Raw genomic sequence first — 10,162 nt, 5'->3', positions numbered from 1 at the left:
GCCGTGCTCCCATGCGGCGCGTGGCTGGTGCGTCCCGCTGGCAAACCTCCGAGCGAGGTCAGCGGGAACTGGAGTCCCCAGAACTTGCACCTCCCACGGGGTCCTCTCACCACCCCACCCCCAATGCAATGCCCTCTCCCTGCCAGGCTCCCATGGGAGCACACACCGGCTCTGCTCCAGCCCCACTGCCCCCCCACACCCAGGCAGGGAGCCTCATCGCTTGGGGTTTAGTCCCCCGGATTATGTAGCTTGATACCCACTATCGAGAGCACCAAGGAACCAGCCCCCACCCCAGCTGCCCAAGCGTCTGGTAGGAGCAGGCCGGATGACTCAGAGACTGCAGGCACAAGAAGGCAGACAAAGCATTGCCAAGGGAAAAGACAGGCCCCGCCGGTGTCTATCAGGGTGGGTAGGCACGACCCACCCAGGCCAGGGTCATAGGGGGTGTTTGGGGCCCAAGCCCCGGGGTCTGTTTGTGGTTCCTTTCCTGACCCAGTGGCAGGTCGCTGCATGGGGTGGGCTCCTCGCTGCTGTCTCTCCCCATCCCCCAGGCCTGGCCCAGTTTTTCCTTTCTGCGTGCGGATGAGCCATCGGCTCTGGTTCCTGGCAGCCTGGAGAAATCCCTTCCTCCTGTTTGGGATGTAGGAGGAGACGGGCTTCTGCGGCCCAGACTCTCCTCTGGCCCACGGGCTCTGCTCAGCTCATGGGGCCTCCCGAGTCCCACTTCTGGGGTGCAGACCCCACTCGCCCTTTGGCCAGATTCTGCTTCCATAATGCACATCTGACTGACAGCCAGCATGTGCCCAGGGCCAGTGTTGCCACAGGACAGACAGACTGACAGCCAGCGTGTCCCCAGGACTAGTGCTGCCACAGGACAGACAGACTGACAGCCAGCGTGTGCCCAGGGCTAGTGCTGCCGCAGGACAGGCAGGCTGACCGCCAGCGTGTGCCCAGGGCTAGTGCTGCCACAGGACAGGCAGACTGACAGCCAGCGTGTGCCCAGGGCCAGTGCTGCCGCAGGACAGGCAGACTGACAGCCAGCGTGCGCCCAGGGCTAGTGCTGCCGCAAGACAGACAGACTGACAGCCAGCGTGCGCCCAGGGCCAGTGCTGCCACAGGACAGACAGACTGACAGCCAGCGTGTGCCCAGGGCTAGTGCTGCCACAGGACAGACAGACTGACAGCCAGCGTGTGCCCAGGGCTAGTGCTGCCACAGGACAGACAGACTGACAGCCAGCGTGCGCCCAGGGCCAGTGCTGCCGCAGGACAGACAGACTGACAGCCAGCGTGCGCCCAGGGCTAGTGCTGCCGCAGGACAGACAGACTGACAGCCAGCGTGTGCCCAGGGCCAGTGCTGCCGCAGGACAGACAGACTGACTGCCAGCGTGCGCCCAGGGCCAGTGCTGCCGCAGGACAGACAGACTGACAGCCAGCGTGTGCCCAGGGCCAGTGCTGCCGCAGGACAGACAGACTGACAGCCAGCATGCGCCCAGGGCTAGTGCTGCCGCAGGACAGACTGACAGCCAGCGTGCGCCCAGGGCCAGTGCTGCCGCAGGACAGACAGACTGACAGCCAGCATGTGCCCAGGGCCAGTGCTGCCGCAGGACAGACAGACTGACAGCCAACGTGCGCCCAGGGCTAGTGCTGCCGCAGGACAGACTGACAGCCAGCGTGTGCCCAGGGCTAGTGCTGCTACAGGACAGGCAGGCTGACAGCCAGCGTGTGCCCTGTTTGCCATGGTTAGCATTGGCGCAGGACAGACAGACTGAAAGCCAGCGTGTGCCCAGGGCTAGTGCTGCCACAGGACAGGCAGGCTGACAGCCAGTGTGTGCCCTGCATGCCGTGGTTAGCGCTGGCGCAGGACGGACAGACTGACAGCCAGCGTGTGCCCTATGTGCCATGGTTAGCGCTGGCACAGGACGGACAGACTGACAGCCAGCGTGTGCCCTGTGTACCATGGTTAGCCCTGGCACAGGACAGACAGACTGACAGCCAGCGTGTGCCCTGTGTGCCATGGTTAGCCCTGGCATAGGACAGACAGACTGACAGCCAGCGTGTGCCCTGTGTACCATGGTTAGCCCTGGCACAGGACAGACAGACTGACAGCCAGCGTGTGCCCTGTGTACCATGGTTAGCCCTGGCACAGGACAGACAGACTGACAGCCAGCGTGTGCCCTGTGTGCCATGGTTGGCACTGGCACAGGACAGACAGACAGCCAGCGGATTTCTGGCACAGTAATGCTTGGCCTCTCTTGCATCCTGTTGCTCAGGCCTGAGGCAAGCCTGCAGCACAGCTCTCGGTGCCCGGGCCCGCCCCTGGCCCGGCTCCGCCTCATGCTTCCCAGCCCAGGGAGCCATGCAGGCATCCCGGCCTGACTTCCCCCGGCCTTCGCTCTCCCGGAGAACGGTGCCACAAGGAGCAGCCAAGAAGCGAGCGCAGCTCCAGAGCGAACATGCGAAAATAATAAAGTCCATGTGTTGCCGATGAAAGACAGCTGCTCCCCCCTCGCCTCCCCCAGCCCGTACCTGAGAGTCCCCCCCCCTCCCCTCAGTCTTGGCTGGGCGAGCGCCGAGAGCCAGTTGTGCAAATATTGCCGGAATATTCGTAATCCCCGTGTCTAACGTGAATGATGAGATGTTTCCACAGATTACGAAAAGTAACTCCCCAGGCCTACAGGCCTTAGCCAGAGCAAAGTGCCGGCAGCCAGCCCAGCGCGGCTCCGCTGGAGGAGGTGCCGAGCAGGGGGATTAGTCATGGGAAAATGCTCGGATCGTCACAAGACTTTGGCTCTTTCTTCCCCCCACCCCGTGAGTCACTGGAGTCCACGCTGGAAGTTCCGAAGTCCTCCCAACTTTGGGCACCTCTTCGTCGGCCAGGGAATCGCCCCCCACTGGCCGCGAGGAAAGGGGAAGGAGTCTAGGGCACAGCAAGGAAATGGGAGCCCCGGCCGGGCCGGGCGCTGTTCCCTTTGCACAGATCCTTGCAGGGTGGCTCCTTCCTGCCACCCAGAGCCCTTTGCAGGTTCAGAGCGTGGCGCAGGCAGAAGCTAGGGAGCCCAGATGCTGTGGATCGGCGCAGAGCCGAGTGGAGAGCTCCATGGAGGGAGAGCAGAGAAACGCACGCGTCTGGAAACACGGAGCCTTGGTCCCAGGAAACACAGTCTAGGGACTGGAGCCCCTGGGGTTGGCTCCGGGATGCCCTGAACTCAGGGCCATGGAAGTCTCCAGCAATGCAGCTTTGAGCTGGGGAGCTTTCGTCACCGAGTCCAGCGGCCCCCATGGCTTTGTGGTTGCAGTGTTAATAGCAGGCTTGTATTGGCTAAGGGGAGCTCTCTGAGGCAGGGACTGCTGTGTCCTCGGGCAGCAATGTGCAGTCCTGGGCCCAGACACGCTGCTCGGGCGCGGTGCTGGTTAGCTGCCTGTAACCCAGACGCCAGCTGTCCCAAATGGCTGGCAATAATGGGCACAGTAGAATACCGGCCTCTCCTGTGCTGGGCAGCAGGGGGCGTGGCCATCTGGGAAATGGGCGGGGCCGCTGGATCCCATCTAGCGTGGCGTGCTCCCCCCCCAGCAATGGGCAAGAAGGATGGATCCAAACGCAGCCATGAGCAGCTGAACAGCGTGGGCTCAGCTGCAGGCTGAGGACACAAGGGCCGCGGGTAGACAGCAGAGAGACACCCCTTAACGCCATCTCTACTCACAGGCCCAATCCGCTGGGGGTGCAAACCACCCCCCTCCCAGCCCCCAGTGCACCGCTCGCTGCTTGGTTAGCTTGTCTGGGCTCCGGTCTGCGTTCTCCTGGCCAGGGCTGGCTTTTCTGAGGGCCCAGGAGTGTCCCGGCCGTGCTGCACGCCCGGCTGTGGTCCTATAGCCTGGACCATTGCAATGTGCCCTCTGGGGCTCTCGTGCCGTAGGTCGCCCTGGAAACATCAGCCGGGGCAGAAAGCAGCCACCTGCCTACTGAGCGATGCTTCTCACCGGCACCAGGGCTCCGGGACCTGCGCCGGCTGCCTGGCTGTTCCCAGCAGGGCCGTCCTTACCCATACGCAAAGTACACAGCTGCAGGGCACAAGGACATTTGGAGCACCACATTTCGCAGTGCCCTGCGCAGCTCCGTGCTGATCCAGCCTCTGCTCCCGCTCTTCCCCAGGGCACCTGCCCTGCTCCGCCCCCGCCCCCACTCCCCTGAGCTCTGCATGGCCAGATCTGCACTCACCGGTGGCGGGAAGCGCAGCCCCAGCCGCAGCCGCACCACCTGTGAGTGCTGGGGGGTGGTTCTCCCCTGCCCCCCAATCCAGCCCCACTCCCCTCCCAGCAAAGGCCTGGGGGCAGCCCCCCCACTCTCTCCCGTGGAGGCCTGAGGACAGCCCTCCCGCTCCCCCTCACCCCCCCCCGCAGAGGCCTGGGGCCCCACACACACACCCCGTGGGGGCCCCCAGAATAGCTAGGGACCGCCCTGGTTCTCAGATTGAATGGGGGGTGTGGGTTTGAGCTCTGAAGTGCTCTGTGAGTTGGGTTCTTGCTGCCTGAGAGCCCGTCGCTTTCCCCACGCCACACTTATGCAGTTGTGATCTTTGGGGGCATGTGAGCTGGCTTCCCCCTCACCCCAAAGAGAGGGGGGAGCAGCAGAGCATTCCCGGTGAGGAGTAAATAACCCAGGTCTATTGACCGTCAGAACATCCTGCAAGACACATCGATTTACAGGTGTCTCTGGGTGTGAGAGACAAGCTGGTTTGTAAGTCACGCTGTCTGCGTTCCGGCTGGCTAGGAGACTCCGTCCCATCCGGCCAGCTGATGACCTGACCTCAGTTGTCCACACTGTTGTCACTTCTTGGCTAGCTCCCAGCACTGCTGTATACCCGGGCGGGAAGCCGTCTGCATGAAGGGACACCAATTATACAGAACCCTGCAGCGCATCACCCGCGAGCCCATCCCACCTGTCCTCCGCGCCAGCTTCCCACAGAACAGAGGCAAGTTCCAGGCCGTGGTCGTCACAGCACTCCATGGGATCCCCACAAGAGCCAAAAGACCGAGGCTGACCGCTCCCCCCCTCCGGCCCAGTGGAACTCTCTGCCACTGGGGTGAAGCTCATCCGTGCGGGAGCCAGAGCCTTCTCGGGGGCTGCTGAGATGGCGCTATGAACACCCCCAGAGCTAAGGACCATCCCACACCTCCAAGAGCAAGGTGCATTTCTATGACCTGCCTCCTCTAACATACACCCAGAGCAACGTGCCTAGCTGTGGCTATTAAAAACCAGATCCCCACCCTGACACTCCACGGCACACACCGTTCTCCCTGCAGGGAGAGGACAACACGTGACAGGCGTTAGCTGGGTCGCTTCACGGAGGACCAGAGGGTGCTCAGATGCTGCGGGGATGAACTGGCCGACGTAGCCTGGCCCAGACGAGCCGTGTGGGGCGAGGGAGGGGCCTTCTACCGCCGATCTCATTTTGTTTCTGTCATTTTCCGCAGGGCCTCGGGAGCCTGGGCTCGGGCCCTTTTCGTTGTTTGTATCAATCTAACAATAGCAGCAGCAAACCCCACCTGCCTCCCCGTCACCCCCATAGCCTAATCCTGGGATGGCCGGGTCCAAAGCCCAGCCAAGCCAGGGGAAAGACTCCACCCTCCTTCCACGGCGTTTGGAGCAGGCTCTTGGCGAGGCGAGGGCGGCTTCGTGCCCTGACCAGGGCTCCTGAGATGACACTGGCGTTCGGAGCTGGCCCGGCCTGGCCGCTGCATTGGGGTCCCGCTGGGCCAGGGGGAGCAGGAGGCCAGCAGCATGGCTTGTACTCGTCCCACAGCTCCGTGCAGTGACCAGCACAACAGGGGCACCCAGAGCAGGGGCACGGCATCGGGAGGGCTCACAGGCTTGATGGGCCTGAGGGCCTGGATCAGGACCGCCAGGAAAGACCTGGGTTGGGCCATGAAGAGGAGGGACCCGGCCTGGAGGAGGATGCGCAAAGCAAGAGGCATTGTGAGCAAAAGGAAGATAAAGCCCTTCGCTGGGACTATGTCACACACAATGGAGGAACGAGGGGCTACTGCAAATCCCAATCACACAGGAGCAGCACTGCCCCAGGACTGCTCCGTGCTCGCCGGTAACACCAGGCACGGGGCTGGCACTGCTACAGGACCGCTCCGTGCTCGCCGGTAACACCAGGGCATGGGGCTGGCACTGCCCCAGGACCGCTCCGTGCTCTCTGGTAACACCAGGCACGGGGCTGGCACTGCTCCAGGACCGCTCCGTGCTCGCCGGTAACACCAGGGCATGGGGCCGGCACTGCTACGGGACCGCTCCGTGCTCGCCGGTAACACCAGGGCACGGGGCTGGCACTGCCCCAGGACCGCTCCGTGCTCTCCGGTAACACCAGGCATGGGGCTGGCACTGCTCCAGGACCGCTCCGTGCTCTCTGGTAACACCAGGCACGGGGCTGGCACTGCTCTGGGACCGCTCCGTGCTCGCCGGTAACACCAGGGCACGGGGCTGGCACTGCCCCAGGACCGCTCCGTGCTCGCCGGTAACACCAGGGCACGGGGCCGGCACTGCCCCAGGACCGCTCCGTGCTCGCCGGTAACACCAGGGCACGGGGCCGGCACTGCCCCAGGACTGCTCCGTGCTCGCCGGTAACACCAGGGCATGGGGCCGGCACTGCCCCAGGACTGCTCCGTGCTCTCCGGTAACACTGGGGCACGGGGCCGGCACTGCCACGGGACTGCTCCGTGCTCGCCGGTAACACCAGGGCATGGGACTGGCACTGCTCCGGGACCGCTCCGTGCTCGCCGGTAACACCAGGGCATGGGACTGGCACTGCTCCGGGACCACTCCGTGCTCGCCGGTAACACCAGGGCACGGGACTGGCACTGCCACGGGACCGCTCCGTGCTCACTGGTAACACCAGGGCACGGGGCCGGCACTGCTCCAGGACCGCTCCGTGCTCTCCGGTAACACCAGGGCATGGGGCCGGCACTGCTCCAGGACTGCTCTGTGCTCACCGGTAACACCAGGGCATGGGGCCGGCACTGCTACGGGACCGCTCCGTGCTCTCCAGTAACCTTCTGTGCATTCCCACCACATTCCACCCCTCGGTGAGCCTGGGGAGAGAAATCTGGCACGCACAGAACATGCATTTCAAAGCCCTGTGCTATCGAAAGCCCATTTTCCTTCAGCTGCGCTCCGTTTCCCTAGCTACTCGATGCAGCTGGCCGGCATGTTTGTGTGTCTGAGCATTTCTTTTGGCATGTTATCTCTGTGTAAAGTGTACTGTATTCTACCAGCAATAAATCACCCCTCCCAAAGCCCCTCACCTTAACTCCGGCTGAAGTCTTGCTGAGAAGCTGGGCACGCCTGCTTCCTGAGGATAAAGCCACTGCCAACAGAGACAGCACTGGTATTTAGGAGCAACGGCTGCTCAGAGGGGCAGTGCTGCCTAGTGGATAGAGCACTGGGCTGGTTTCTGTTCCCTGCTCTGCCAGTGGCCTGCTACTACTTGAGCAAGTAACATCCCTTCCTTGTGCCTCAGTTTCCCCATCTATAAAACCAAGATAATGGCGCTGACCCCCTCTGTAGAGCACTTTGAGATTGACTGATGAACTGTGCTAGATAGGAGCTAGGCATTAGGATAGCTAACGTTTAGCACTGCATCAGCGCTCTCTGTTCACTCCCAGAAACTTCCTCACTTTAACTCCGCATTTATAAAACCACGGCTCTGAAACGAAATTCATCCCTGCCGCCGCAGCAAGAGAGCCAGCAGTGAGGGGCGTTAGCCTCAGGTGCCCGCATACAGCCCCTGCTCGGCGTAATTCCCAGCCTCAGGGGACGCAGCTGGTCGGCCCGTGATGCGTTCTCCAGGGGCGCTGGAACAATTTGTGTAGTGGGGGTGCTGGGAGCCATTGAACCAAACAGTCAACCCTGCCTATAATGGAAACCACTTCAAGCCCGGGGGTGCGGCAGCCCCCCTAGCACCCCGCGTCCCAGCACCGGTGCGTTCCACAGCTGGGGAAATGCTCAGCTGGTTGTGTCATGGGAGCCTTGCACAGTCCTGCCGCTTGTGCCTTGCTGCAGGTCTGGGCTGCGTATTCCAGACCAAGCGCTGGCTCTGCATTAGGGGGTGCACCAGTCTTTCAACAGCAAGGCCGCTTCACGGGTGCAAATGTCCCTAATGTAGACAAGGCCCCATCCTAGCTGAGGAAGGAGCTCTCCGCTCCTGCGTGGGGTTAGGGTCTGAGCCCTTGGGCCAGGGTTAATTCAGGCTGGGGTAGTTCCTGGTCCCCACACCTGGCTGGTGCGGCCCTTGCCCCTTCTGTGGCTTCCCTGGCTAGCAACATCCCCCAAAGCCAGCGGCAGAGCCAGGACTAGAACCCAGGGCAGCTGAGAAGAATCCAGGCCAGGCCAGGACTAGAACCCAGGGCAGCTGAGAAGAACCCAAGCCAGGCCAGGACTAGAACCCAGGGCTGCTGCAGTGCCAGCAGCAGCTCCAGGCACCAGCGCAGCAAGCAGGGCCAGGCCTAGTGCTGCCCAGGGACTGCTGCGCATTCCCCGTGGGCCTTAAACCTTAAAGCCTGGGGGGGACAGCAGGTGGGGAGATGCTAGGGCAGGGAGGAGCTATGGAGGAGGGAGGGAGGGAGGAGTTCCAGGTGGGGGATACAAGGGGGAGGGGGCAGGGTTGGGCGGCACAGTGGGAGCAAGTTTGGGGCTACAGGGGTGCAGGGTTATGGGAGCTAAAGGTGGAGGGTTTCAGGAAGGAGGGTGCTGGGAAGCAGGGAGCTGGAGTGTGTGCAGGGGCAGGGGGTACGGGCGGTGCGGAGGGAAGGGGGATGCAGGGAGTACAGGCAGTAGGTTAGGGGGTGCAAGAGGCACAGGCAGTGGGTTGGGGTGCAGGTGGTGGGGTGGGAGGTGCAGGGGTTATGGGCTGTGCAGTGGGCTGAGGCAGTGTGCGAGGTAAAGGTAGCGCTGGGGGTGGAGGGGGCAGGGGGTACAGGTGGGGCAGAGGGTATGGGTGGGGTGTATTGGGATACAGACTATGAGGTGGGGTGATGGGGGTCCGGGCAGGGCAGGGGTACAGGCTGGGAGTATGGGCCATGAGGTGGGGTGGAGGGTGCAGAGGTTATGAGGTGGGGCAGGGAGTCCGGGTGGGGTAGGGGTTGCAGGGGGATATGGGCAGGGTGTATTGGGATACAGGCTATGAGGTGGGGCTGTGGGGGTCCAGGTGGGGCAGGGGTATGGGCAGGGTAGAGGTTGCAGGGGTACAGGCTGTGCAGTGGGGTGGGAGTGCAGGGGGTACAGGTGGCAGGGGTGCAGGGGATACGGGCAGGGTGTATTGGGATACAGGCTATGAGGTGGGGCAGTGAGGGTCCAAGCAGGGTGGGGGGTACAGGGGGTACGGGCTATGAGGTGGGGTGGGGGACTCAGGTGGGGTAGAGGGTGCAGGGGATACGGGCAGGGTGTATTGCAATACAGTCTATGAGGTGGGCTGGGGTGCGGGGTACAGAGGGTAGGGGTTGCAGGGGATACAGGCAGGATGTAGGGGATACAGGCTATAAGGTGGGGTTGTGGGGTCTGGGCAGGTAGGGGTGCAGGAGGATATGGGCGGGGCAGGGGCGCAGGGGTCTGGGTTATGAGGCGGGGTGGGGTCCAGGCGGGGAGTGCAGGGGCTATGAAATGAGGTGGAGGGTCTGGGTGGGTTACAGGGTGCAGGGGCATACCGAGAGGGGCTGGGAGGTGCAGGGGGTCCAGGCTATGGGGTGGGGTAGGGGGGGTGCAGGGCAAAACAGGCTATGAGGTGGGGTGGGGGTCCGGGTGGGGGGTGCAGAGGGTCCAGGGGGGCGGGGAGGTGCAGGGGATACAGGTTATCAGGTGGAGTGGGGATATGGGCGGGTGCAGGGGTCCGAGGGGCTGGGAGTTGCAGAGGGTCCGAGCTGGGAGTGCAGGGGGTCCGGGCTATGAAGTGGGGCAGTTGGTGCAGGGGATACAGGTTATGAGGTCGGGCGGGGAATACGGGCGGGGGTTCAGGGGATACGGGCAGGGCGGGGCGCAGAGGGTCCGGGCAGGACGGGGGCCTCAGGGGATACGGGCGGGGATTCAGGGGATACGGGCGGAGCTGGGGCTGCAGGGGATACGGGCTCTGCGTAGCACGGGGGCAGAGGGTCCGGGCGGGGGGGGGTT

Source organism: Mauremys reevesii, linkage group 9 (genome assembly GCF_016161935.1).
Source record: "Mauremys reevesii isolate NIE-2019 linkage group 9, ASM1616193v1, whole genome shotgun sequence".
Lineage (NCBI taxonomy): Eukaryota > Metazoa > Chordata > Testudines > Geoemydidae > Mauremys > Mauremys reevesii.
This window is presented reverse-complemented; position numbering follows the sequence as displayed.